This window comes from Canis aureus, chromosome 4, assembly GCF_053574225.1.
Source record: "Canis aureus isolate CA01 chromosome 4, VMU_Caureus_v.1.0, whole genome shotgun sequence".
Classification (NCBI taxonomy): Eukaryota; Metazoa; Chordata; class Mammalia; order Carnivora; family Canidae; genus Canis; species Canis aureus.
Genome location: NC_135614.1, coordinates 88,721,440 through 88,747,135, shown reverse-complemented (window position 1 = coordinate 88,747,135; position 25,696 = coordinate 88,721,440). Strand labels below are relative to the sequence as shown.

At 55.1% G+C, this 25,696-nt stretch overlaps 1 protein-coding gene and 1 long non-coding RNA gene across 3 annotated transcripts in view; both read right to left on the bottom strand.

Moving 5' to 3' along the window:
• The window catches only part of RETREG1 (reticulophagy regulator 1), a 122,406-nt gene that overhangs the window by 52,190 nt on the left and 44,520 nt on the right, over positions 1–25,696 (bottom strand). The gene's annotated exons all lie outside the window — the stretch shown is intronic.
• Positions 9,127–18,577, bottom strand: LOC144313082 (uncharacterized). Its single transcript, XR_013378813.1, has 2 exons — positions 12,680–18,577; positions 9,127–12,559 (listed from the first exon to the last, which is right to left on the bottom strand). It is a non-coding gene; the product is annotated as an uncharacterized LOC144313082 (long non-coding RNA).

Here is a 25,696-nt window from a genome sequence, read left to right as displayed (position 1 = left end):
ACCCCCAGCTGATGAAGATGCACCTGGTCCCTCAGGAGCGTGGGGAGTGTGGTTTGCCTCCCTCCGGCCGCAGGCAGGGTCCCGGGTCCCGGGTGTCGGATCACCAGCACGGCAGCAGGCATCAGAACTAGACACGGGCCCAACCGTGAGCCCTAAGGACCTCGGGGGAGGCCTGGATTCCAGTGAGGCCCTGGCGCTGCTCACGCCCAGTCCTGGCACCCAGGGCTCCTCCCCGGGAGCACACACAAACTTGTTTTAATACATGTTTAGATTTGGGAAGAATTTGAGATTTGCAGAAGCGGGACGAAGATATACAGAGGGCTCCCCGCCTCCTTGTCCTGGGTGGACATCTGTGACGCCAGGACATCTGTCACCACTAAACCCCAGCGCCGGGGCGTCACTACGGATGAAGCTCCAGACTTCACTCGCACCTCACCAACCCCGCCCACTGGTTTTTCTCTTCGGGAACCGCATCTCATCATCTGGGGCCCCCCGTGGCACTCAGCTGTCACATGTAGTTGGCCACCTGTGGTCTGCTCAGCCCTGCCCGGTCCCTCACCTTCGTGGGGCTGGAGAGGATTCTGGAGAACACCCCTCAATTCGCTGGTCTGGGGTTTTCCTCATGGTTAGACTGGGATCGTGGGCTTTAGGGGAAAAGGCGATGGACATGAAGGGGCCTTCCCCTCACGGCAGGTCAGGGGCTCATGATGTCCAGGTGACTGCTTCCTGGTGATGGCAGCGGCTCGCGCGGCTCTGGCAGCGTCCAGGTCTCTCCACTGCGAGGTCCCCATTGGTCCCCTCCAGGCTGCGGGATGGGGGCCGAGGCCGAGTCCAGGTCTCTGCACTGTGAGGTCCCCATTGGCCTCTCCACGCCGCGGGATGGGGGCTGAGGCCGGGCCAAGCAGGAGGGAGCGAGGCCCGGGGCAGGACAGCAGGGTTTGGAGTCTCTCTACGAAGCACCTCCGTCACCTCCCCTACCGCGCACCCCATCCATCCATCGTGTCGCCGAGGACTCACCGATCCAGCCCTGTCACGGGTCACGCTGTCCCCGCGGCTCCAGCCTCATGCGGGTTTCCGCCCACCTGCCCTCTCTGCTGACCCCCCCAACCCCCGGGAGCTGGAGAGGCCGCCTCACCGCCCTCTTGGCGCCGCTCCCCTCACCTTCCCAGCCCCGGCCTGCACCGTCCGCTGAGCCCGGGCCACCGCAGCGGCCCCAGGACCCGCGACACTCCCTGCTCCTTCCCACTCCACGTCAGCAGCGGCCAGGAGGGGACACCAGGCCCCGAGCCGGCAGTCATGGGTGGCCTGGCCCCAGCAACAAAGGCCCGAGTGAGCGCCCACGTCCAGGGACGCATGCACAGTGGCGCGGTGTGCACCCCTCCTGGGCGTGAGCAGCATCCCCGGGGCGAGCGGAGAGCACGTGCGAGCCTCGTCCAGGGTGTCCCCGTGAGAGCCGTTCACGACCTGCCCTGTTTCGTCCCCACCCTGATGAGACCTCCAGGGTCGAAGTCAAGCTCAGGTTTCCCTTCCGGGTGTGCCGCTTGTCCTTACCTTTCATGTTTCTTTCCTGTTGTGAGTATTAGAGGAAGTTCACGGTCTAAAAATGGAAACGACACTTGGCTGGGTTACCTGCACCTACTTTTAGCATCAAACCATGGCAACGCCACACACGGTCCCTCATAAATTTCTGTGGCGCATCCACACTGCCAGATGCCGCTTTCAATCCACTTATTTATACCCAATGAGAATTGTTTATATCAAACGTGACTTAATGAGACCATGAAATCACAAGTCGTACCGAAAACAGCAGAGGGTAATGACTCGTCTGGGACCCCCCACCCCCGATCCAGCTTCCGTGTCCGTCACGAGCAGTTAAAGTCCAAAATCACCTCAAGTCCTAAATACAAGTGAAGAGCAAGGGACACGCCATGTCGGAGGCTGGGACACAGGACAGGAAGCACCGGCTGCAGAGAGATGTGCGAGAGGGGACACTGTGGGTACGCGGGTTTTCCAGGAGGACGAGTCTCCTTGTCCCATGAAAACACAACTGCCATCAAGTAAGGAGAGGGACAGGGAGTCTCACCAAGACGAGAAGGAGGTGTTCCCAGGCCCTTCACTATTTACAGACCCTGAACAAAAGCAAGGCTCCTCCCAGGAGGACTGTTATCAGGGTTCATTCCCAAAGGGGGACCTGGCGGGTAACAGTCATCCCTTTAAAACATGCTTTGTGTTTACTTGAACTTATCCCTGAAAAAGAGGATGTGGCCACATGCCTGTGCTCTAAGCTGGTCATACACTCGGGCTGTGCATTCAATTTCTATTCATTCATTCATTCATTCATTCATTCATTCATTCATTCATTCATTCATAAGAGACCTGGAGAGAGAGGCAGAGACACAGGCCGAGGGAGAAGCAGGCTCCCTACGGGAAGCCCAATGTGGGACTCAATCCCAGGACCCCGGGGTCACGCCCTGGGCCGAAGGCAGGTGCTCAACCACTGAGCCCCCCGGGGGCCCCTGTGTGTTCAGTTTCTTTACTGTGAACAGAAAAGTGCCCGGGGAAGAGGAACGGCAGAAATGACACCCATCAATGCGAGTCTGGGAAGCTCTTAGATGTCATAGAGGTTACCTGATGGAATTGGTAAATAAAAATAACAAGTAACATAATTAAAGAGAAAGAAAAAGGCATTTATCAGATTTCATACTTACTTGGGGGGTGTGACCTCACAATTGAAGGTGCGGTTACTGTAAATACGCCTTCCGGAAATTGATTTTAAAAGAGGTGGGGGAGGGTAGCCCCAGTGGCGCAGCAGTTTAGCGCCGCCTGCAGCCCAGGGCGTGATCCTGGGGACCTTGGATCGAGTCCCACGTCGGGCTCTCTGCATGGAGCCTGCTTCTCCCTCTGCCTGTGTCTCTGCCTCTCTCTCTCTCTGTCTCTATGAGTAAATAAATAAAATCTTTAAAAAATAAAAAATAAAAAATAAAAGAAGTGGGGGGATGGGGGAAAGAGGGGATGCGGGTAAAGGAGGGCACCTGTCGCACCAGGCGATGTGTGCAGGCGTGGAATCACTACGTTTACACCTGCGACTAGTGTAACACTGTGTGTTAACTACACTTGAATTATACTAATACAAAAAAAATAAATTTACTGAGAAAGTGATATAGTAAGTGGTTGTCCATGATGAAGACTGGCGGACAGGTCGGTGGCTGCCCGAGGCAGGGGGTGGAGAGGTTGGGTGAAGGCAGGCAAAGTGCACAAACTTCCAGTCACAGGACAAAGCAGTCCCGGGAACAAAGCGCAGCATGATGACGGCAGCTAACAATATTCTAGATTCGTTAGGAGAGGAGATTTGAAGACTTCTCATCCCATGGAAGAAAAATCTGTAACTACATGCGATGATGGGTGTTAACTAATCTTACTGTGATCATCATTTTGCAAGGATACATATCGAACCATTATATCGTAATGTGAAGCTCACACAACGTTCTACATCAGTTATATCTCAGTAAGACTGGGGAAAAAGATAAAACAAAACAAAAAAAATGGGCCGATCAAAACAGTTGTTTATGGCTTGGTTGGTGTGACTTCCGGCGACCGATTTTCTCAAGTCCTCCATCACCATCTCAGGAGTGATGACAATTTATTCTGGCAAATACGTTACTCTCAGAAAGTGGCCCTAGTTTAAATAAAATGGACGTGAGGGGAGGAATAGCAGCATTTTCAAGCTAACATGGGACATAAACGTGAGTTTATATTATGAACCTAACTAAATCAGAGAACAGTGGTTTTTCCAGTGGTCACGATCACTACGAGTAGAACGGGCCCTTTAAATTCATATGCCCGGAAGCCCATAAGATCCAGGGGGCCAAAAGCTCTTTTTGGATCCCGGCAGCCGGGAGGGTACCCCACAGCCAAGGTCCCCCCTGGCTGGCACACGCCGCTTTCTGAGTGGAAGGGAAAGTCATGCGGGGGGGGTGGACAGCTAGCTGTGGCTGTTGAGCAGGACCTGCTCTTGGTGATGGAGGGAAGCCCAGGGCCAGCTGGGGCGAGAGCCGGCGTGGCCTCAGGGAGAGGATGCTGGGGGAAGGGGTGCCGGGGACGTACCCCAGGAAGGGAGCCCCGCAGTTCTACTGATGGACACAACTTAAGAGACACACAGAGTGGAAGCCAGGAGAACCCCCATCTACTCACTTGAACACTCAATTCTTTTTTTTTAAATATGTTATTTATTCATTCATGAGAGACACACAGAGAGAGGCAGAGACACAGGCAGAGGGAGAAGCAGGCTCCACGCAGGGAGCCCGACGTGGGACTCGATCTGGGACACTGGGGTCACGACCTAAGCTGGAGGCAGGTGCCAAACCGCTGAGCTCCCCACAGATTCCCCCCTGAACACTCAATTCTGAAGCAAATCTACTGGCAACAGGGTGCCTGACATACCAAATGGGTGGAAGACCTTTCTGTCAATGGCCAGACAGTATTTCCAGGTTTGTGGGCCATATGGTCTCTCCACAACCACTCAACCCCACTGCTGTTAACACAGACAATACGTAGGGATGCGTGCAGGCCGTAGTTTGCCAACCCCTGTACTTTACACGCATGCACACCCCCATGAATTATAAAAGAATGTGTGTCTGTTTATGATTGATTAAAGGAAACCAGGTGGAAAGAACTATTACCCCCAGATTACTAGTGATTATCTCTATGATTGTCTCCTTTTGTCTGCACTCTTTTGTGTATTTTCAAGACTTTTCCCATGTGTGTATTCCTTTTGTAATCAGGTAAAAATCTACAAATTAAAAGAAGCAAAGTCTAAAATTCTACTTTTAAAGTGCACAAAGGAAAGCCAAGATTTCTGGGAGTCTGTGCTTGGGTGTCATCTCACTGATCTTTTTTTTAAACTGATTATTTAATATAAAAATACTCATTAAAAAGGCCATCAGTAAACAAGCTTTACGTCGGTGGCTGACAAGAAATAAAACTGTGGCTGTTTTTCCGAGAACCAGCGGGTGCCCGTGTGAGGAATGGGGAAAGTTGTTTTTTACTGCATTGGCTGAGTCCCTGGAAAAGATTGCATCTTGAATTAGCAGCTTGACTGTCTGCTGTGCGGATAAATATTGTGTTGCTAGGACGAGACCGTCCCGCCACGTGGGTCACCCTGCACAGCATCAGCCTCTGGTCGGGTCAGGTGCAAATCAAAGCAGCGGGCCTTGCTGTCAGGCAAGTCAACAAAGCAGAAACACCCTTTCCAAGTACCAGCCTGAGTCCGTGAGGTCGCCATCCCACCCAAGATAGCTGAGGGCTCCGGGTGGCCACGCCGCAGCAGGCCGCACCTCAGGGCAGATGTCTTGTGTCCCCGCGGCGGCAGCTGCCTTAGTGAACTGTCTCAGGCCCGTAGGCGCACCAGGGCACGCTGCCCGTCCACCCGGAGAAGCTGCGGCTTCCTTCGGGCGGAACCACCCCCAGGCTCCCCTCCGGGCCCACCCCGCGCGGCGGCAGGTTCATCTTCAACCTGTGACTCGATTGGCCTCGGTGTGGTCTAAGCACAGGCTGTGTGGCTCGGCCTGCGTCCCGAGGGCTGTGCCGTGTACGGGGACGATCGTCCTCGGAAGGCCGGGCCACCCGGCAGCTGCACGTCCCCTCTGCCCGCCCCGCCTCGGCCGCCCTGCCGGGGACCCTCACGAGCGGCTCCACGCCCGGCCCACCGCGCAGTCCGCTCCTGGGACACCCGCCCTAGCCAGTCCTCCGCGCCGCTGTGGGGTCTGGGCCCCAGCACAGGGCGCTGGTGACCACCGCCTGAGCAGTGGCATCTGGTCCCCTCACTGCGCTGGGCCCCTGTGCCCGTGAGCCCAGAGCCACCTGCCCGGGCTCTGGCCCCGCTCGATGGCGGGCTGGCCGGGCAAGCTTGGGCGAGTCACTTGACGTTTCTGGGCCGTCTCCTCTTCTGTCAAGTGGGATATCAGGAGGACTTGACACGGCATGTGTCCAGCAGTGAGGTGGCTGGATTCTGCGCCGCAGGCTGGGTGACAGTAGTCAGTCATGTGCGGAACTGAAGGGTTCACTTAAAAAAAACACCCAAGAGAGGAAGAGTTTCCGTCTCACCTTTTCCACGTTGCTCCCTCCAATCGCAATGGTCTTTCCTTTTTCAGATTTATTCAGATTATCGACACAAGGAAGGAAGGAAGGAACCTTCCAGATCTCCCGTTCCCCAATTTTGGGCCCCCCGTTACCGCCAGCCAGCCCACCCTTCGATGGCGAACGATCGTAACGGCAGCAGAGGAGGGTTTTCCATGAGCCAGGAGCTGCGGGCAGTGTTGCCTACGACCCAGAAGATGCGGGAGGAGGTAGAGAGACGCGGGGCCTGAGGTGTGCAGGCGGCTTCCTGCCCAGGCCGCGAGCCTGCCGGTGGCTGTGCGGGGCTGTTCCCTGTCTTGGCCCCCCCGTTGCTCCCACCACAGTTCGAGACTCCTCACAGACCTTATAAATTACATGGTTTGGTGGCCAACTGCCGGCCAAGCGCTAGGAGGGCGCAGATCAGAAGTGGTCCCTGTCACCCCACGGGCCAGGCGGACAAATCCCCGAGAGGTTACAGCGCGGCGCGGGCAGTCGCTGCCGCTGGGATGGAGAGCACAGAGCGACGTGGACCCAGCAGGTGAGCGGGAGCCACGGGCCCGGGGGGCGGGCGGGTGGCACCCCTGGCGACTGGGGTCCCCCGGCTGTGCTGGGGTGCGGGCCCAGGGCTGGGGGCTGATGGCCACGGATGCCCATCAGCGGGGCCTGCAGGGCCATGAATGGGAAGCTCCATCGCCAGCACCCAGCAGGGTCCCTGTTCGCCGGCCAGGCAGTGGGCCTCATGCAGGGAGCAACCCGACTAGGAAGGCTTCCCCAGGGAAGGCCCCTTCCACCCCCCGGAAGCGCCCTTGGCCACGACGGCCCCAGGGATCGTGTCAGACCCTGCTCTGGCGCACGGGCTGCGGGGGGAGGGAGTGGACCAAGTCCCCCTCCGCCTTGGAAATCTCCCTTAAAAAGCGGACACAGGACGGCAGACACAGGCCCAGCAGGGTGCCTGCCAGCCGGTGGAGACCCCAGGACGTGGAATGTCACTGGCTTGTCACCCAACTCTCGCTCTCAAGGTGGCAATGCAGTTTTCTGGAACATCAGAGGTTTCGTCTCAGTTTCCTTGTGAGTGATCAAAAGGCACTGTTTTCCTTTTGTTTCCTCATGCGGAGTCTGCATGAAGACAACAAAGGGAAAGATGAGAGCAATGACCTAGAGATCATTTGAAACAGTTTCTACAGGGGCGTCTGGGTGGCTCAGTCGGTTGAGCATCCACCTCTTGGTTTCGGCTCAGGGCCGCACGTGGCAGGAATCTGCTTGAGATTCTCTCCCTCTCCCTCTTCCCCCGCTCTGCTCCTCCTCAGGCTCACACTCTCGCTCTTTCTAAAATAAATAAATAAATAAATAAATAAATAAATAAATAAATAAATAAAATCTTAAAAAGTGAAATTTGGAAGGCACCTGGGTGGCTCAGTCAGCTAAGTGTCTGCCTTGGGCTCAGGTCATGACCCCGGGGTCCTGGATCAAGTCCTGCATCGGGCTCCTTGCTTCTCTCTCTCCCCCTCTGCCCCTCCCTGCTTGTGTGCTCACACTCTCTCTCTCTCAAAACCTTCAAAAAAAATCTAAAAATATATACAAAGTGCACTTGTATGATCTGCGTATTTCTCAAGAAACTTCTGCGAATTACCTGACCATGAAGATAAGGCGTGAATTCTCTGCATGGTTGGAGCGACCACGCGGTAAGTCGGCCTTGACTTGACCTACAAGGGGGGCTTCCCTGGTTGCATCTTTGTTTTGTAAACTGTTCCAGCTCATGTAACACAGCTCATGGGTAAGACTGAGGTAAGCTTTAAAACAATGACGACTTTGAAGAGAGATAACGTGGAATCATTTCATCCCCAAAATTAATGGCAAGTCCCAACAGAGACACAAACATGATTGAAACATATGCCATCTGAAGTCACGGCATGTGGCGCTTGGGAAAGTTCTTAGAAAAGGTGAAGGAATGTTATGAAGACCCTCATCCTGGAATCTAGACTCAAGAGCCCAAGGGAATGGAGCGCATCCGTTAGCGGGTTGACAAGATGGACTCCAAAGTCTTAACCGCTCAGCCCAAGAGTCCGATCACTGCCCCGCTCCTCCCTACCTCCCAGGACAAGTGCTGAATTTCAACTGGGGAGGAGCTAACACACAGCCGGACCGGCCTGGAGGTCCCCGGGTCGAAGCCTTTCTTGACTGACGCTCAGGAGGAAGCAGACCTGTCTCTGTGGCCAGCAGCGGAGGTCCAACAGGGCGCCGAGGAGGTCATGGTGAGATTTCACCCCCTCGTGGGTCTAGAACTTGAATGACCCACAGGATCAGCCAGGGTTCCTGCTGGCGAGCAAGATGGCCTTACCCTGGCTGCTTGGAACAGAAAAGTCACCCACAAAAGGGGTAGCCCCGGGAGGCTGTAGGAGGGTGGCATCGCGAGTGCCGCCAAAACGTCAGCACAGAACCGCTCCAGCAGACTCACCAGCAGACGTGCTGGGCAGCCCACAGGCCGCGGCACACTCTAGAGCTCTGGGCCCTGCAACCTGGCAGAGGGCACGTGTCGATGCCACCCCCGCTAAAGGGATTCCTTCAAGCCCGCCTTCCTCATCGCCAGCTCCTGGCTCAGCACGGCGTCTGCAGTTCCCCAGCTTCAGGGAGGCCTGAGAGGGCGGGCGCCACCTCCTGCTGCGGGGAGGCCAGTCGCCCAAGGCAGCGAAGCCCCCTCCAAGGGAAGGCCCTTCAGAAGGTCTGGGCCGCCAGAGTGGGGGACACGGTCCCCTCCCTCCACCGATTTGCAGCAGGAACATTCCAGCAACAGCAGCAGCACCAACAGAAAATGAGCGTCAGAGTGTGTGCAGCCACGTCACGTGCTCCGACAAAGCCGTGTCACCTGGGAGCCAGCTGCTGCTTCCCACCTGCTGCGTTTCTCTTGCTCGAGATGGACCATCCAACGGCTGGGGCGGGTGGACGTTCTCAGGCCAGCTTTCCAGAAGAAACCTCTCTTCCCAGGCGTGGCCTCGACATCTGCGAGCCACTCACCTGTTCAGGGGGAGGGAGAAGCTCTCACTAAAGGCCCCGAGGCTGGACGCTGTTGACAGATCCCACACTCACTCCTTTCGCCTTCAGATAAGAAGAAATCTGCTTACACGTGGTGGTGACAAGGGTGACAAGGATGATCAGCCTAAGACATGGCCTCATGGTCACCAAGCTGGCTCCGCCCCGGGCCCGGGCTCACCCACACTCACCTCCGACTTCCCTCCCACAGTGCCGGCAGGACACCCAGGCCTCAGGACACACGTGTCCCATCTCACGTCCTTTGTTCCCTCGTCCCCATGGGAATCTTGAACCCCATGGACATGTCAGGGCATGCGCCATGGAAAACACATGACTCCTCCTGCGGCGGGACAGCCACCTTCTGGGGGCCTGGGGGTCGGTGCGCGGCGAGGAAGGTACCAACAAAAGGATGTCTGAGGCGGACGGTCTTGTAACTCCAGGCTTCCACGTTCCTCGTGGACTCTTGCTTTGGGAGAACCTTCTGGCAGACTGCAAGGACAGATCCCGCCTGGGGCCACGGCCACGCACCCTCGCAGCAGGAGAGAGCAAACCCACGGTCTGAAGAGGGCCTCTCCTCTGTAGCTCAGCCCACAGTACATCACTCAAAGTGGCAGAAGGCCTGATCGCCACCGACTGCCCTTCTGGATTCTTCCCCGCTCTTCCTCCGACCAGCCCCACGCCACCCTCAGGCTGCCGGTCTCGTCACCCAGCACCTGAGGGTTCACCCCAAGCGGGACCGGCTGGCTGGCCTCAGCCATATAAATGCAAGAAGCGCTCCTATTCCAGGAGCCCCTACGGGGCCAGGCTCCCTGCAGATTCCACGGGCTGGAATCCAAATCGAAGAGTGTTTCCCACCTACTAAAAGCAAAGCAATGAGGCCTGCAGATCTCCTAGCTCGCCCGGGCCCAGGCACCTGCTCAGAGGGCCGGTGGAGGGCATCGCAGTGAGCTTCAGAGCCAGGTCTGGGAATGCCTCCCCTGCTCTGCCCAAAGCTGTGGGGCCGGGCGTCCAGGCCGTCAGCAGGCCGTCAGCAGGCCACCAGCTGCTCCACCTGCAGCAGCCACAGGCCGGGCCCGGGAGCGAGGTGTGCGCGGTGTGCGGTGAGGACCGCAGGCCAGACCTGTGGGCGCACACGCCACGTGGATAAATCCTCAGGCCTCGGGATATTCCCTGAACAGAGCAGAATTCAGCTCTCAGGTAGATTCCAGGATGTTCCTGGAAAAGAGCGCAGGGGCAGCTCAGCCCCCTCCTATTTCTGCATGTGTGAGGTCAGACACGGAGCTCCAGCAGAGCCCTGAGTCACCACGAGGGGCGAGGGCCGCGCGGCCCAGCCCTGGTGACCCCGAAACCTCAGCACCCCCACACCTAACACCAAGCAGGTGGCACCTGCCCTCCCCAAGGGCCAAGCCACCAGGCCCAGGGAGCCCGGGTGACTGCTCCCAGCAGCCGGGGGTTAGGCTCCGGGCTCCCCCAGGGAGTCTCGCTCTGAGCAGGGAGCGGCTGCAGATCAGGCCTCCAGGGACAGTGACAGCTAACGGGCACCGACTGTGTGCCACGCTGGGCTCAACGCCAGACCCGGTCGGGTTCACGCAGGCCTACTGAGCTCGACGACCACCCCCGAAGGTGAGCACGGCCAGGCGGGGAGAGGCGTGAAGCCGGGCTGTCTGGCCAGGATGCCCTCGCTCAGCAGCTCACCCCAGACCTGAAAAAGGAGCGAGAGCAGCCTTCTTCAAAGCAAAGCTGAGGACGTTCGTCAGAACCCGTGGCGGGCGCATTCTGTGTTCCAAGATGTTTCAGAGGAGGCTGAAACCATCTCTTTGGACACGCAGCTCGGAACTTCACCATGAGGAGCCTCTGCGGAAAGAAGGGCTGCAGACAGCCACGTGGCAGGACGGCAGGGGGGGGGCGGTCGGCCTTCGGGGTCTCTTAGCAGGAGCCCGGGGGGGTCAACAAGTCTCTCTGCGGAGCCCAGGGGGGTCAACAAGTCTCTCTGTTCCTGACCCCAAGCCAGCGGGGACAGACCTCAGTGCCCAGTGACTAATCAGGTGATGGGCCGTGAAACACACCCCCGAATGTCCTCAGAGCCCAGGCATTTGCACCAGGAATCCAGAAATAAGCTGTCACCAAAGGGATGTGTGCCCTCTGGAAATAATTTCCAGAACATGTTTCGTAATCCAGGGCTGGGACTGGGTGAGCCAGACAGGAAAGGTCAAAAGGCAGCCCCTGGTCCTGCGGCGCCAGGCCTCACCTCCCGCTCGCCGGGTCCCCACACTAACTGCTGCCTGCTTGCTGCCCCGGCCCCGGCCCCGGCCCCCAGGTCCCCTCCCAACCACCACCAGGAAAGCCGACCGTCCCGGGACCTGTGTTCCATCGTGTCCCTTCACTGTCACCAAAGGCAGGTCCCATCACTTCCCGGACGTGAACACGTTTTGAGTAACTGTCAAAATTCAGTAAGTATTTCATTCACCAGACACTGAGATGTCGAGTCATTACTGGTACCAGGTTCTCCACTTATCAAATATGCCTGAAGTGAATGGCGTGTCTTAAAATAACTTTTTAGAGTAATGTTTGTTCAGGGTGGAAAATGTGTGGGACACTTTTAAATGAACAGATAATAACTATCCCCAAGGGAGGTACACATTCAAGTAAATTTTTTTTAAGATGTAAAATGCATTATAATTTACATATACATATAAATATATATTAAGATTTTACTTATTCCTGAGACACAGAGAGAGAGAGGCAGAGACACAGGCAGACGGAGAAGCAGGCTCCATGTAGGGAGCCCGACGTGGGACTCGATCCCAGGACCCCGGGGTCAAGATCTGAGCTAAAGGCTCCACCGCTGAGCCACCCGGGCGTTCCTATTCATTCTTGACTGCTTCCTTGGCTAGGACAGACATTCAGAAATTAAATTTACAAAAACTAGTTCTTTGGGGCCCTTTGTAGTGGAGATCTGGGGACCCAAAGCGAACAGCTTTCTCGCTCCGGCCGGGACCCCCCAAGTGAATCACTGACAGCTGTACTTCCGACGGCAACGGTCGCTGTCCGGCTGGTGCATTTTAGGCACCTGTGCATTTCTCAACAGCAAGTTAATTAGCTCATTATGCTTGTTTACTGAGCAGAGTCACTTACGAAGTCAAACGTTGATCCAAGTTGAGAGGACGGAGTGTACCCGCCCCACAGGGCAGGCGGTGAGGCTGGACTCGGAGCTCAGGACTGAGGTTTCTGGCACCCGGAAGCACAGGGCTTCTGCAGAAACAGGCCAGCCCTGAAGAACGCGATTCACCCCTAGCACGAACTCAGTTACGACGGAAAGGATCTTAAAAAGTGGGGAGCCCACCCGCTTCGGGTCCAGGCCCTCAGGAAACCCACACGCGCACTGGTGCAGGGGTCACTCCGTCACCGAAGATCAAACCTGGGGAAGATGCAGGCTCATTAGTACGTAGCTTGGACCTAACTGAGGGCCACATGAGGGGGTGGGGACAAGGAGGGTAGGAGCCTGTTGCAGACAAGCAGGGGTGCTGGGCACCCTCACCTGTCGGCTCACCCACGTTCCACGGAGCCAAAGACGATGTTTCTGGGCACAGGACGAAAGGACACGGGAGGACAGCTGGCCAGCGTCCTGGGGTCCGTCAGGGGATCCCCGAGCGCAGGGCTCATCTGACAGGGGTGAGTCAGAGCTGCAGGGGAGCAGCAGTTCGGTCAAGGGACAAGTAACCAGGCGTTTATGATGCGGCATCCCTGCGCCTGGGATTCTGGGACGAAGAGGCCGCGGCCCCGCGCTCGCACGTGTGCACACAGGACTGCGATCACGCTCCGTGTCGCTCAGCAGCTCGAGCCAACTGCCGCAATTTCGCCTTGACTTTGTCCCTAGAAACACAGACATGAAGCAACAGCACCCAAGCTCGACAATAAAAGCTAATCTACGGGTCTACGCCTGGGATAGCAGCTGCAAGGTGTTGGCTCTTGTTTTTCCTAAGAAGAAATGACTCACGGAGGCAACGACACGATTATTTTATTGAGATACAGTCGGGGTGTGTGTGTCCCGGGGCCATTACTTTCCGCAGCTGGGGGCTCGGGGCTGAAGGCATAAAGGTGTGGAGTTTCTAAAACCGCAGCTTTATTGAGATGTGATTTACCGAGAATAAACTACGCGTTTTGAAAGCACAAAAATGTGGTGAGGTTTAGCGGCTGTTTGCACCCTTGAAACCCCATCAGAAGCAAGACACAGAGCATGTCCAACGCCCACCCGAGAACACCTGCCCACCTACGGGATCGCCTCCTTTGAAGTCCAACGCAGCCCGGGGCAGCCAGCGCTCTGCTGTCACTAGAGGGTAGTCAAAGGTCCCCGGGGAAAACGACACAGCCCACCTGACTCCTACCCGAAGGCGTCCGGGCAGGGGTGCTAAAGCGGGTGTGTACTTCCTGTCACCCACCTCCACGCAGCCGTGGCAGGTGACAGAGGACAGACCCGGGGTGCGGACACCTTCATCTCAGAGCCAGAGGAGCCCACCTTCCTCCGAGCACCCAGTCCTCTTTGGTTTACTGCTTTTATGACGTACAAACACCAAGGCGCAAAACCACCCCACAGGGAGTCAGCTCAGAAGTCAGGTCCGCACTTGCCCACCTTTGTACTGCACCTCCCTAACGGCTTTTTACTAAAATGAGAAATGCATTATTCCTCAAAGTCAAAGCACCTTTTAATTATTCCAACTCCAAGAAATGACCCCCGCTCAACACACATGAAAGGCATACCTCAGCAACACGGGCTGGTGTCAGAACAAGTTCTGGAAGCAGCTGCGGAACACAGAAAACCCCACGGCGTCTCCTGAGCGCGCCCACCTGTACTCTCATTCAAGTACTAGCGCTGACGGCTGCACCCGCTGTGCTTTGTTTTAAATAGCTGTGCTGGCGTGTAATCGACGTATAATAAATTGCATATTTAAAGAGCATTATTTGAGGGGCCCCTGGGGGGCTCAGTGGCTGAGCATCTGCCTTCGGTTCAGGGCGTGATCCCAGGTCCTGGGATCGAGTTCTGCATCGGGCTCCCTGCATGGAGCCTGCTTCCCCCTCTGCCTGTGTCTCTGCCTCTCCCTGTGTGTCTCTCATGAATGAATAAAATCTTTAAAAAAAAATAAAGTGCATTATTTGATAACCTTTGACATGCGTGTACACGCGTGACACCATCAAAACCACCGTACTCAACAAGGCCATCAGCCTTCTCAAGTCTCCTGGTGCCCTTCTGGATCCTTCCTTTCTGCCTTTCCCTGCACCACCCCCTCCCTTCCAAGGCAAAGACCGATTTGCTCCCTGTAACGACACAGCAGTTTGCATTTTAAGAATTTCATACAAGTGGAGTCATACAGCATGACTTTGGTCTGGCTTCTTTACTTCAGGGTAATTATTTTGAGAGGGGGTGAGGGGCAGAGAAGAGGCAGGGTGGATCCCTGGAGCCCCCGGATCATGACCTGAGCCCAAGGCAGATGCTTACCCACCTGCACCACCCAGGCGCCCCTCCTGTGAACCTTCCTAGACAAGACTGTACGGACATAGCGCCCATTTCTCAGGTAAACACCTAGGAGCGGACGGCTGAGCCACATGGTAGGTGCGTGTTGACCTTTCCAAGAACCAGCGACCGAGGCTGCCTAAGCAGACGTCTCTAACCATCTGACATTCATTCCCAGCAGCAGAATATGAGAACTGCAACGGCTCCATGTTGTCACAACACTCAGTATGGTCTTTTTAAATTTTGGCCATTCTGGGGTCCCCGGGTGGCTCAGCAGTTGAGCACCCGCCTTCGGCCCAGGGCATGACCCCGGGGTCCCGGGATCAAGTTCCGCATCGGGCTCCCTGCATGGAGCCTGCTTCTCCCTCTGCCTGTGTCTCTGCCTCTCTCTGTGTCTCTCAGGAATAAATAACTAACCTCTTTTAAAAACAAAGTAATTAATCAATTAATTTTGGCCGTCCAAATACGTGTAGTGGTATCTCACTGTGGCTGTAATTTGCAGTTCCAACAACTAATGATGGATGACACCTTTTTATGTGTTCATCTTTGTTAAAGTATCTGTTCAAATCATTTGGACTTTCAAAAACTGGGTTGCTTGTTTTCTTATTAAGTTTTAAGAGTTCTTTACATACTCTGCGTACAGATCTTTTCAGATACATGGTGAGTATTTTCTTCCAACCTGTGCCATGACTTTTCATTTCCTCAATACTGTCATAGACCAAAGGTTTTTTTTTAATCTTTTTTTTTTTTAAGATTTTATTTATTTATGAGAGAGAGAGAGAGAGAGAGAGACCCAGGCAGCGGGAGAAGCAGGCTCCATGCAAGGAGCCCGATGCGGGACTCGATCCCGGGTCTCCAGGATTATGCCCCGGAATAAACTGCTGAGCCACCTGGGGATCCTCCCAATTTTTTTTTTTTTTTTTTTTAAGATTTTAGGTTTTTTTTTTTTAATCTTGAAGTCCAAGTTGTTAGATTTTTCTTTCATGGATGATGCCTATAGTATTATATCCAGGAAATCTGTCCTTAACTTGGGGTTATGAAGACCTTCTCCTGTGTTCTCTTCTAGAAGTTTCATAGATTTGAGCTCACATTTAGGCCTGCTTTAATGCCCTTGGAGTTAATTTTTATACATGACGCCAGGCACAGATCTAAGTTTATGTTTTTGCATACGGATATTCAACTTTTCTGTGCTACTTGTTAAAAAGCCATCTTCTCTCTGAACTGCCTCTGAACCTTTGCTGAAAATTAGTTGTCACATATATGTGAGTCTGATTTCTAGACTCGACTCTGTCCCGCTGATTTATCACTATCCCGTCGGGATTAGCACAGCTTTAAAATGAACCTACTCACTTCGTTTAGCCCATAAGGAGACAGGCCTATAAGATGAACTGCTTTGCTCAAAGTCCAAAGTTTCTTCCATCAGTGCCATTGTCATCTCCTAAGATTTAATTCTTTTAACATGTCAGGAGGAACTCTACACCAAGAAAAAAATTAGTTGATATGACAGAGATGAGCCTATTTTTACTAAAAATACAGCCTCGTCTTTGTGATGAAAACAAGCTTTAACAATACTAAAAGCAAACTTTTAACAAGAGAAAAGAAATAGGTCAGACACAAAAAGCATGACTCGTCTCTCCAACATGAAGACAGTCCCCTCCACACACCGTCAGAGATAGGGCTCCAACCGTCTCATAGCCTTGCACCGCGGTGACACCAAAGTCCTGTTTGCTTCCTCTTTATTGGCACGTGATGAAACCTTTTAAATGCTTATTTTAAATTATAACTATACGTTTCTTTGCCTGAGTACTGTTTAAAAGGTTATGTTCTAGAAGAGGAAATATAAGCGGGTTGACAGAGGATGCACTGAAACATGGAGACCAGCCCGCTGGCTCTGGGGAGCGACGGACATGGAAGTGTGGCCTCCATCACTTTGGTCAAGCTACTTACCCAAGTTCTGGCATCCTTGTCTTGCAAATGGGGCCACGACTTCCTGCCTCCTCAACGGCCATGAAGATAAATTAGGTAACGCTGAAGGCGTTTAGCACAGTGCCGGGCAATATTACGCGCTAATAGATGGCGGTTATTAACAGGTTATCAGCACCATCATTCAAGCTCCTCCCACCTCCTCAACCGCCCTTCACTGCACCCCAAGCTCCCCACCTGCTGCCTCTGATTCCTGGGGAGCCCTCAAAAGCTGCTTCTGTTCCTGGTAACTTTCTAGCCTCTAGTTCCTTGCATTTCTTGGGCCTAGCGTCCATGTCATACTCTGAGTCAAAATAAAGTAATCCCTTCCTTATTAATGCTAGATTGAGGGGTTCCTGTTGTGACCATAGAAGATTCCCTGGAAAGACAGATAAATTAGAGACTGGTGGATCCCCATGTCCACAGTGCTAGCGCAGGGTCGTCTGGAGCACAGTCACTGCAGGCGGCCAAGCAGAAGGTCCTGGACCAGGTGTCCTGTTGGGTGAGGGCAAAATGTATCACATGGGCAGGGAGCTAACACCTGTACCCTGTGATGAGAGAATCTAAACCAAGTCCAGTCTTCACAGCCATGAAAAACAAAGCTATGCGATCCAATGACCAAAACCCTAAGGTAAACCAAAACAAAACACTGAAGTTTCCTTTGGTACTTTGGTTTTTTCACTGCACAAATCTTGAAATTTCATAGTCTTGATAAAAGAAACAATCAACTTTTTGAAAAGAGGTCCACTGTCAGGTGTAACACATTACCTCCAAGATGCTTTTATAGTTTAAATATGAGACATAATTATTACGGCTGATTGGAAAACATAAAATAGGGTGCTGATATCTATGAAAATAGCAGGCCCCAGTTTTGCGATATTAACTAATGTGTGCTTTCAAATAGCCCGCCCCTTCCTGTTTCTTATTATTGTCTTAGTATTATCATTTCAATGAGCAAAACAGAATCAATCTAAATATAATCATGGACTTCCTCCTCTCAAGGCATGATGTACCAATGAAAACTTTTTCTGATGCTGTAATACTTGCAGCTCTTTTTATTCTGGTGCCCGCAGGCCCTCTTTATGTAGAACAAACAGCAAACGTGGTCAGTCCTCTTAAGAATCGTTTGCAAATGGACAGCTTTGACTCTGTCTGACAATGTGCAAGTCTCCTGTTATTTCTACCACCTCTCTGACACCAGAGACCTTCTCCCTTGTTCCAACATCAAGGGAAATACAACAAAACCCTGACATAATATGAGGTCCTCTGCTAGATGTCCAGCAGAGCACCTTAGGCACAGCAGGCATCGACTAAGTCTTGGAAGAATGGAGCCATTGACTCATGCTCGAGACCCTGATAGGGAAAGTGACCCCAAAGTTGGAGCGGGAATCCGAAACAGCAATGCTCTATTAGAAACCTCTCCATAGGGTGGCCCTGGGAACTGTCACCTCCCCTTCTCTATTCACAGCCAAAAAACTGACATTGGTCAAATGTTTCACTCCTTCACAAATATCGTAAGAAGTCCAAGTGAAGCATTTCAGAGTCAGGCCCGGGATAAAAGATATTTTATGGCAAGAAAGCGTCGCTGGTTAATGAGCTCCTGAACAGGTAACAGGAGAATTTGGTTTCTTCTGAATACCTGAACATTTTTAATAAATTATATCTTCACTTTCATCCTCTCACAGAGCCTCGCACACAGTTGGTTCCCTTGTTAACTTTGCTGAATACCCACGAGTGTGCTGCCAACAATAGGAATTCATGATCCAAAAACAGTGACTCTTTCTAAGCCACCTACATTAATTTAGGCTCCAGATAGGTGGAGGATTTTGTCAAAGAATGTACCTGCTTCTTCTAAGTTCCCCTTTCAATATGTATAATGAGACCCTTCTGTAAATAAAAGATACAGAATACATTCAGTGCTCAGTCCTGTAACAGTAGCTTTTAGAAAGCCCCTCGGTTCTAGGGGCGCCTGGGTGGTTCAGTGGGTGAGTTATCCCACTCTTGATTTCGGCTCAGGTCTTGATCTCAGGGTCGGGAGATCGAGCCCCATTGTCAGTCTCCACACTGAGCATGGAGCCTGTTTAAGGTTCTCTCCTTAAATAAATAAATAAATAAATAAATAAATAAATAGTTCTCTCCTTTCCCACTGGCCCTCCCTACCCTACTTATACACCCATGTGCTTGCATGTTCTCTCTAAAATAAAACCAAAGAAAGCCCTTCAGCTCTGAATATATGAACACACACACAGATGTGCCACCATAATGTCAAATTTGCCAATAATTTCATATCCTCAAATTATTAGTGGGTGAAATTGCTTCAGTTTGGAAAGATAGAAGAATAACAAGGAATTGAGTAAATTCCTTAAAATTGGTGCTGGATAAAAATAATAATTATGGCCCCAACTCCAAAAAGCACCTATAAATACTAAGGGTTAAGAAAAGGTAAAGTTGCTATCTTCAGAAATAGAAAAACTGGACTTAGAAGATTTTATCCCATAAATGGAAAAAACACACAGAATCAAAAAATATTGTGAACATAGAATAAAAAGCAATATAACCATATGAAAAATATCCTAACTTAATAATAACAAACCCTAATGCCAGGTCAAATTATGAGTCCCAATTCTCCACTCCCTTGCCATGGCCTATGGTAACTGGATGTGTTTTCCCCCTTTTTGGTTCTGGAGTTGCTCACGTGACTTCCTTTGGCCAACTGGAAACTGGTAGGCAGAAGCCTGAAATGCACATGAATGATGGGGTTTGCCCTTTTAGGTTCCTACAGTCTTCGTCCATAGGAACAATTTGCCTTGGATAGCCTCTAGTCCAAAAAGGCTGAAAGACTGAGGAGCGGGCCCAGAGACACCCAAAGCTTGGCGCCATGTCCAGCCAAACCAAGGAACAAAGTCAGCTGGAGCCCAGCCGGCCTACAGATACACGAGCAAGAAATAAATGCTGACTGTATGCCACTGAGATCCGTATGCTTGTTACACAGCAATGCCTGACTATGCTATGTCCTTACTCAATGAGGAGACAAGTATGGCAATTGGGGAATCATGACATATTCATTATCAATCCTGTTTCTTGGGACACCTTGGTGGCTCAGGGGTTGAGCATCTGCCTTCAGCTCAGGGCGTGATCCCAGGGTCCTGGGATCGAGTCCCACATCGGGCTCCCTGCATGGAACCTGCTTCTCTCTCTCTGTCTCTCTCTGTGTGTCTCTCATGAATAAATACAATCTTTAAAAAAAAATCCTGTTTTTTAGCTTCATGTGAACTGATTAATAAAAATTTTAGATCTTGAGAAGACTTTTTGAACAGAAATTGTTTATATAGATCCACTTTTATACTTTGGATTCCCTCCTTCTATCCTTATCCATGGATAAGGAGCCAGGATCTATCAGACTCAAGAGCTGGGAGAGGGGAGGGTGATCAGGATTGGTTAAGGACTCTGCTCTTGTTACTGTGTTGATGTGAGGCGACCCTACCATATGACCCCTATTTAGGCCTCACCGCCATGTCAGACCCATGGTAGTGGCTGTCAAGGTTTCTTTCAATGGTGTCAAAATATGAGTGAGGGTAGTTTGTGGGTGAAAACAGCTTAGTCCTCCATGATCCACAGCAAAGTATTCACAACATCCCTTGAAATAACTACTGTAATTCAGGAGTCCCCGAGCACAATGGTGACAGACAGGGAGGACTGTCCAAAAAAGAATACAACATAGGACTTTTCCTTTTTGTATCTAAAAAGGAGAGTCATGAGATGCTAGAACCACTTCACCAAAAGAGACTAGCAAATAATCCCTCTGGACTCAGAACTCTGAGTGCTGGGCAGCTTATCTTTTATGATTTTGTTTCATCGAGATCTTTTCCAAGCGTGGATTACCCATGGCTTCATCCTAGTCTCTAATTCTGCATTCCTACGGACTGCATCAGCCAACTAATACCCTCTATTTCCCCTCATTGTTAAATTCAAAAAGGCAAAATGAGGGAGAGGGGCAGAAAGAGAATCTCAGGCCAAGACTTCATGCAAAGTCTAGGTGGTGAGTCTCAGGCAAAGGCATGGACGTACCATCGGAGTCTCAGGTAAAAGTAACAGGGTCAAGTTTTCACTCTCTCTACTTCCTGGAATCAGCTGCTTAGCAGAGAATGGCTAAGCAGAAATTTCTTCTATTGCAGAAATCAGCTGGAAGTACCAAAAGAAAAAGTTTTCTCGAAAGTTTGAGCTAACTACCTTCTTGCTATTAATTATCAACCCCAATTCATTGTAACCAGCATGAGAAAAGTGGTGACCAGCCATGTTTTCTTTCACTCTTGAGGACTTTTGTGCCTTGAACAAGGAACAAAGTCAAACTTATAAGTCAATTTCTAACTTCCCAGGGGCCCTACACAAGCACAAAGTCCTTACACCAGGATCCCTTGTCCCCTTTCATTAGGCAAGTAGAAATGGTCCAACTCGATCACCTACGTATATGCAGGAGAGATGTGGAGAAGCGCAGTGTTTTCTATTCCAGTTTAACGAGGACCTAGATTAGGACACTCCTGTTTTGACCTCAGATCAGTGCCAGATCAATTTCTCAATTTAAAAATACAAGATTCTTTTCTTTCAATTACTGAGTCTTCATTTAAAAATTTTCTCAATTACTGAGTCTTCCTTAGAAATTCCAAACCTGGTGCAGCCGCAAAAAGCCCTTTAAAAAGGCAAGATGATTTCACTCCAACTTAGCTTCCGGAAAAGAGTTTAAATGCGCAATTTATTCAAAATACACATCTATTTTCTGACTTGAGGATGTTTAGCTTGATAAGCTTTGGAATTCAGACAGTTTTCTTTCCATAGCAGATGACTTTTGAGTCATAACTGAAAATATCATCACTCATTTTAATAGAGTGATGGACAAAATAGACAACTGACCGAAAAAATTTAGGCAAACATCAAGAAAGAGATCTGGGGGGAGAACTGTGTTTTCAGTGGAAGTAAAAATACTACTCAAAATCGAAAAACCGGCAGGTCAAGAGAAACGAATACTGGAAGCACGTCTTGTGTTTTAAATGACATTCGATGGCTCTCAAAGTTAGCGTTTAAAAATACTCTCTAAGAATACAAGCCAAATGACTACAGGATTATAAGTTCTCTCTCCCAGTTGTTCAGGTATTAAAAAAAGGCACAAGAATAGCCTTCAAAAAAACGAATAAATAGCACGCGAGCGATGCAATCTACCCGGTAAGGATGACCATATCATGCACTTTCGCCTCCTCCCCCCAAATATCTCTAAATAACAACACTGCCCCCCTCGCTTCCCTCCTTCCTGCAAGTTTTCTCCCTTTAAAAAGGAAAAGAAAAAAAAAAGGGAGAAACGAAGCATGACTAAGTGACAAGCCCAGGGCACGGTCGGGCTCTCCCTTCAGAAGCAACCTGGGCGTCGCCCCAGTTACCAGCACCCGCTTCCAGGCTCCCGTAGGATCCGGGACGGCCGAGCGCCTCTCCCCGCAGGCAGAGCCCTGCGCCCTACAGACCCCGCAGCCCCCGGCACCGGGCGGGTCGAGGCGCCGCGGGCTCCACAGAGCGGGGCTGCCGGCCGGGCCTCTCCTCCCCACGGGCCGGTCCCCACGGGCCGGTCTCCCCGCTCCGGAACCGAAGCCCAGCGCGGTGCGGGCAGGCGGCTCGCCCTTCACGGCCGCCCGAGGCCGGAGCAACCCGCGTGCCGCCAGCGGGTGACGGGGCCAGCGCGGTGTGGCCCGTCCCGCGGCGGGAGTTTCCGGCCCCGACAAGCGGCGAAGCGGTGAAGCGCGCGACACGATGCATGAACCTTAAAAACCTGGTGCGCCGCGGGGGCCGCGTCACTGCCGCGCTACGGCCGTTCTCCACACGGTTCTCCACACGCCGAACCACCGAGAAGCCCCGGCGCTGGCCGCCCGCCCCGCCCCCCGCCCCCCAGTATTCCCCGGGACGCGCCTGGCGCCACCCGCCTCCCTCTCAGCCCCCGGCCCGTCCACAGCCCCTTACTGTGCTCTCTCGCTCCGAAACGCTCCGCCTCCCCACGCGGTGAGCCGGGGCCGGGGCCGGAGCCGCAGCCGGGACCGCCCCACGGGAGCCCCGCTTCCGCGCCCGGGGCCCTCGGCGCCTCCACAGCCTCAGGGCCGTCTCGGCCACGCGCCGCCCGGGCTCTCGCACCCCGGACCGGCGGGAACGCTCCGGCTCCTCCCGGCGGCTGCTGCCCTTCCCTGGCTCGGTCCGCCGGGACCTCGAGGCCCCCGCTCTCCCCACGCGCTGCGCCCACACGACGCTTCTTCAGCAGGTGGCGGTGGAGGTCGGCAGCCGCCCCCACACTGCCTAGCAAGCGGGGTGTCCACGCCGAGGGGCCGCCCGCCCCGGGGTCACCGTGAGGAGCCGCCCGCCCCGCGGCCTCCTGAGGAGCCGCCCGCCCCGGGGTCACCGTGAGGGGCCTCCCGCCCCGCGCCTCGTGAGGAGCCGCCCGCCCCGGGGTCACCGTGAGGGGCCTCCCGCCCCGCGCCTCGTGAGGAGCCTCCCGCCCCGCGGCCTCCTGAGGAGCCGCCCGCCCCGGGGTCACCGTGAGGAGTCTCCCGCCCCGCGGCCTCGTGAAGAGCCTCCCGCCCCGCGGCCTCCTGAGGGGCCGCCCGCCCCGGGGTCACCGTGAGGAGCCTCCCGCCCCGGGGTCACCGTGAGGAGCCGCCCACCCCGGGGTCACCGTGAGGGGCCTCCCGCCCCGCGCCTCGTGAGGAGCCTCCCGCCCCGCGGCCTCCTGAGGAGCCGCCCGCCCCGGGGTCACCGTGAGGAGCCTCCCGCCCCGCGCCTCGTGAGGAGCCGCCCGCCCCGGGGTCACCGTGAGGGGCCTCCCGCCCCGCGCCTCGTGAGGAGCCTCCCGCCCCGGGGTCACCGTGAGGAGCCTCCCGCCCCGCGGCCTCGTGAAGAGCCTCCCGCCCCGCGGCCTCCTGAGGGGCCGCCCGCCCCGGGGTCACCGTGAGGAGTCTCCCGCCCCGCGGCCTCCTGAGGAGCCTCCCGCCCCGGGGTCACCGTGAGGAGCCTCCCGCCCCGGGGTCACCGTGAGGAGCCGCCCACCCCGGGGTCACCGTGAGGGGCCTCCCGCCCCGCGCCTCGTGAGGAGCCTCCCGCCCCGCGGCCTCCTGAGGAGCCGCCCGCCCCGGGGTCACCGTGAGGAGCCTCCCGCCCCGCGCCTCGTGAGGAGCCGCCCGCCCCGGGGTCACCGTGAGGGGCCTCCCGCCCCGCGCCTCGTGAGGAGCCTCCCGCCCCGCGGCCTCCTGAGGAGCCGCCCGCCCCGGGGTCACCGTGAGGAGCCTCCCGCCCCGCGGCCTCGTGAAGAGCCTCCCGCCCCGCGGCCTCCTGAGGGGCCGCCCGCCCCGGGGTCACCGTGAGGAGTCTCCCGCCCCGCGGCCTCCTGAGGAGCCTCCCGCCCCGGGGTCACCGTGAGGAGCCTCCCGCCCCGGGGTCACCGTGAGGAGCCGCCCACCCCGGGGTCACCGTGAGGGGCCTCCCGCCCCGCGCCTCGTGAGGAGCCTCCCGCCCCGCGGCCTCCTGAGGAGCCGCCCGCCCCGGGGTCACCGTGAGGAGCCTCCCGCCCCGCGGCCTCGTGAAGAGCCTCCCGCCCCGCGGCCTCCTGAGGGGCCGCCCGCCCCGGGGTCACCGTGAGGAGTCTCCCGCCCCGCGGCCTCCTGAGGAGCCGCCCACCCCGGGGTCACCGTGAGGAGCCGCCCGCCCCGCGCCTCGTGAGGGGCCGCCCGCCCCGGGGTCACCGTGAGGAGCCGCCCGCCCCGCGCCTCGTGAGGGGCCGCCCGCCCCGGGGTCACCGTGAGGAGCCGCCCGCCCCGCGGCCTCCTGAGGGGCCTCCCGCCCCGGGGTCACCGTGAGGAGCCGCCCGCCCCGGGGTCACCGTGAGGAGCCTCCCGCCCCGGGGTCACCGTGAGGAGCCGCCCGCCCCGGGGTCACCGTGAGGAGCCTCCCGCCCCGGGGTCACCGTGAGGAGCCGCCCGCCCCGCGGCCTCGTGAAGAGCCTCCCACCCCGGGGTCACCGTGAGGGGCCTCCCGCCCCGCGGCCTCCTGAGGAGCCTCCCGCCCCACGGCCTCCTGAGGGGCCTCCCGCCCCGGGGTCACCGTGAGGAGCCGCCCGCCCCGCGGCCGCGCGAGGGGCGGCCCACGGCGCGGCCTGGCTCCAGTGCTCAGCGTCCCGGCGGCGCGGGCGGCTCCCACTGCGCCCTCCTGGAGGCGGCGGCCCGGACACGCCTGCCCCGGGGCTGCCGCCGTAACTGCAGCGACTCCGGCGCCTCCGCCCCGAAACGCGCACGTGCCGAAAGCGCCGCGTTCCTGCAGCCGCCGGGCCGCGTGGACGGCGCCATCCCGGGGCTCGGGCAGGGTCGGCGCGGCCCGAGGGAGCCCCTCCCGCCCGTGGGACCCGCGCAGCGCCGGGCAGCGAGCCCACCTGGACCCCGGGACAGGAAGACGCACCCCGTCCGGCAGAAAGACGCGTCCGCGTAAACCCGGGAGGTCAGCGGCGGGTCGGCGCAGCCACGACCCGCACGACCGCGACGCCCGCCCGCCCGCAGGAGTCTTTCCCAACAGAGAGACCCCGTTTTCCCAACGATGTAAGAATCCCACCGCTTTACAGACCTCGAAAATGGTTTTAGGAACACAAGTATTTGTGATTTATATGAATATTCGCACACACACAACATATGATTTTTTTTAAAAAAAAGCAATGGAACGAAGACCACAAAATTGAGGATCCTTCTTGCCGTTGGCATGAGGCCGCAGGCCCGGAGGGTCAGGGACACAGGAGGCGACGGTGCCGGCTGGGGGAAGCTCCGGCATATTCACTGTATCATAACGTCTACAGCTTACGGGTCTGCTACATTCTTCAATATATCAAATATTACCTTTAAACTAGAGTTAAAGGATACGTGCAGGTAAGTCGACTGACGTATTGGTAGTTGATCGAGGGACGGCGGGACAGAGACCAAGTGGTGGACAGAACCCAGGGGTGGGTTGTTCAGGAGAACATGAGGTCTTCTCAGACCCATTCTCATTTGATTGCCTAAAGACCGCAGTTTGGGGCGT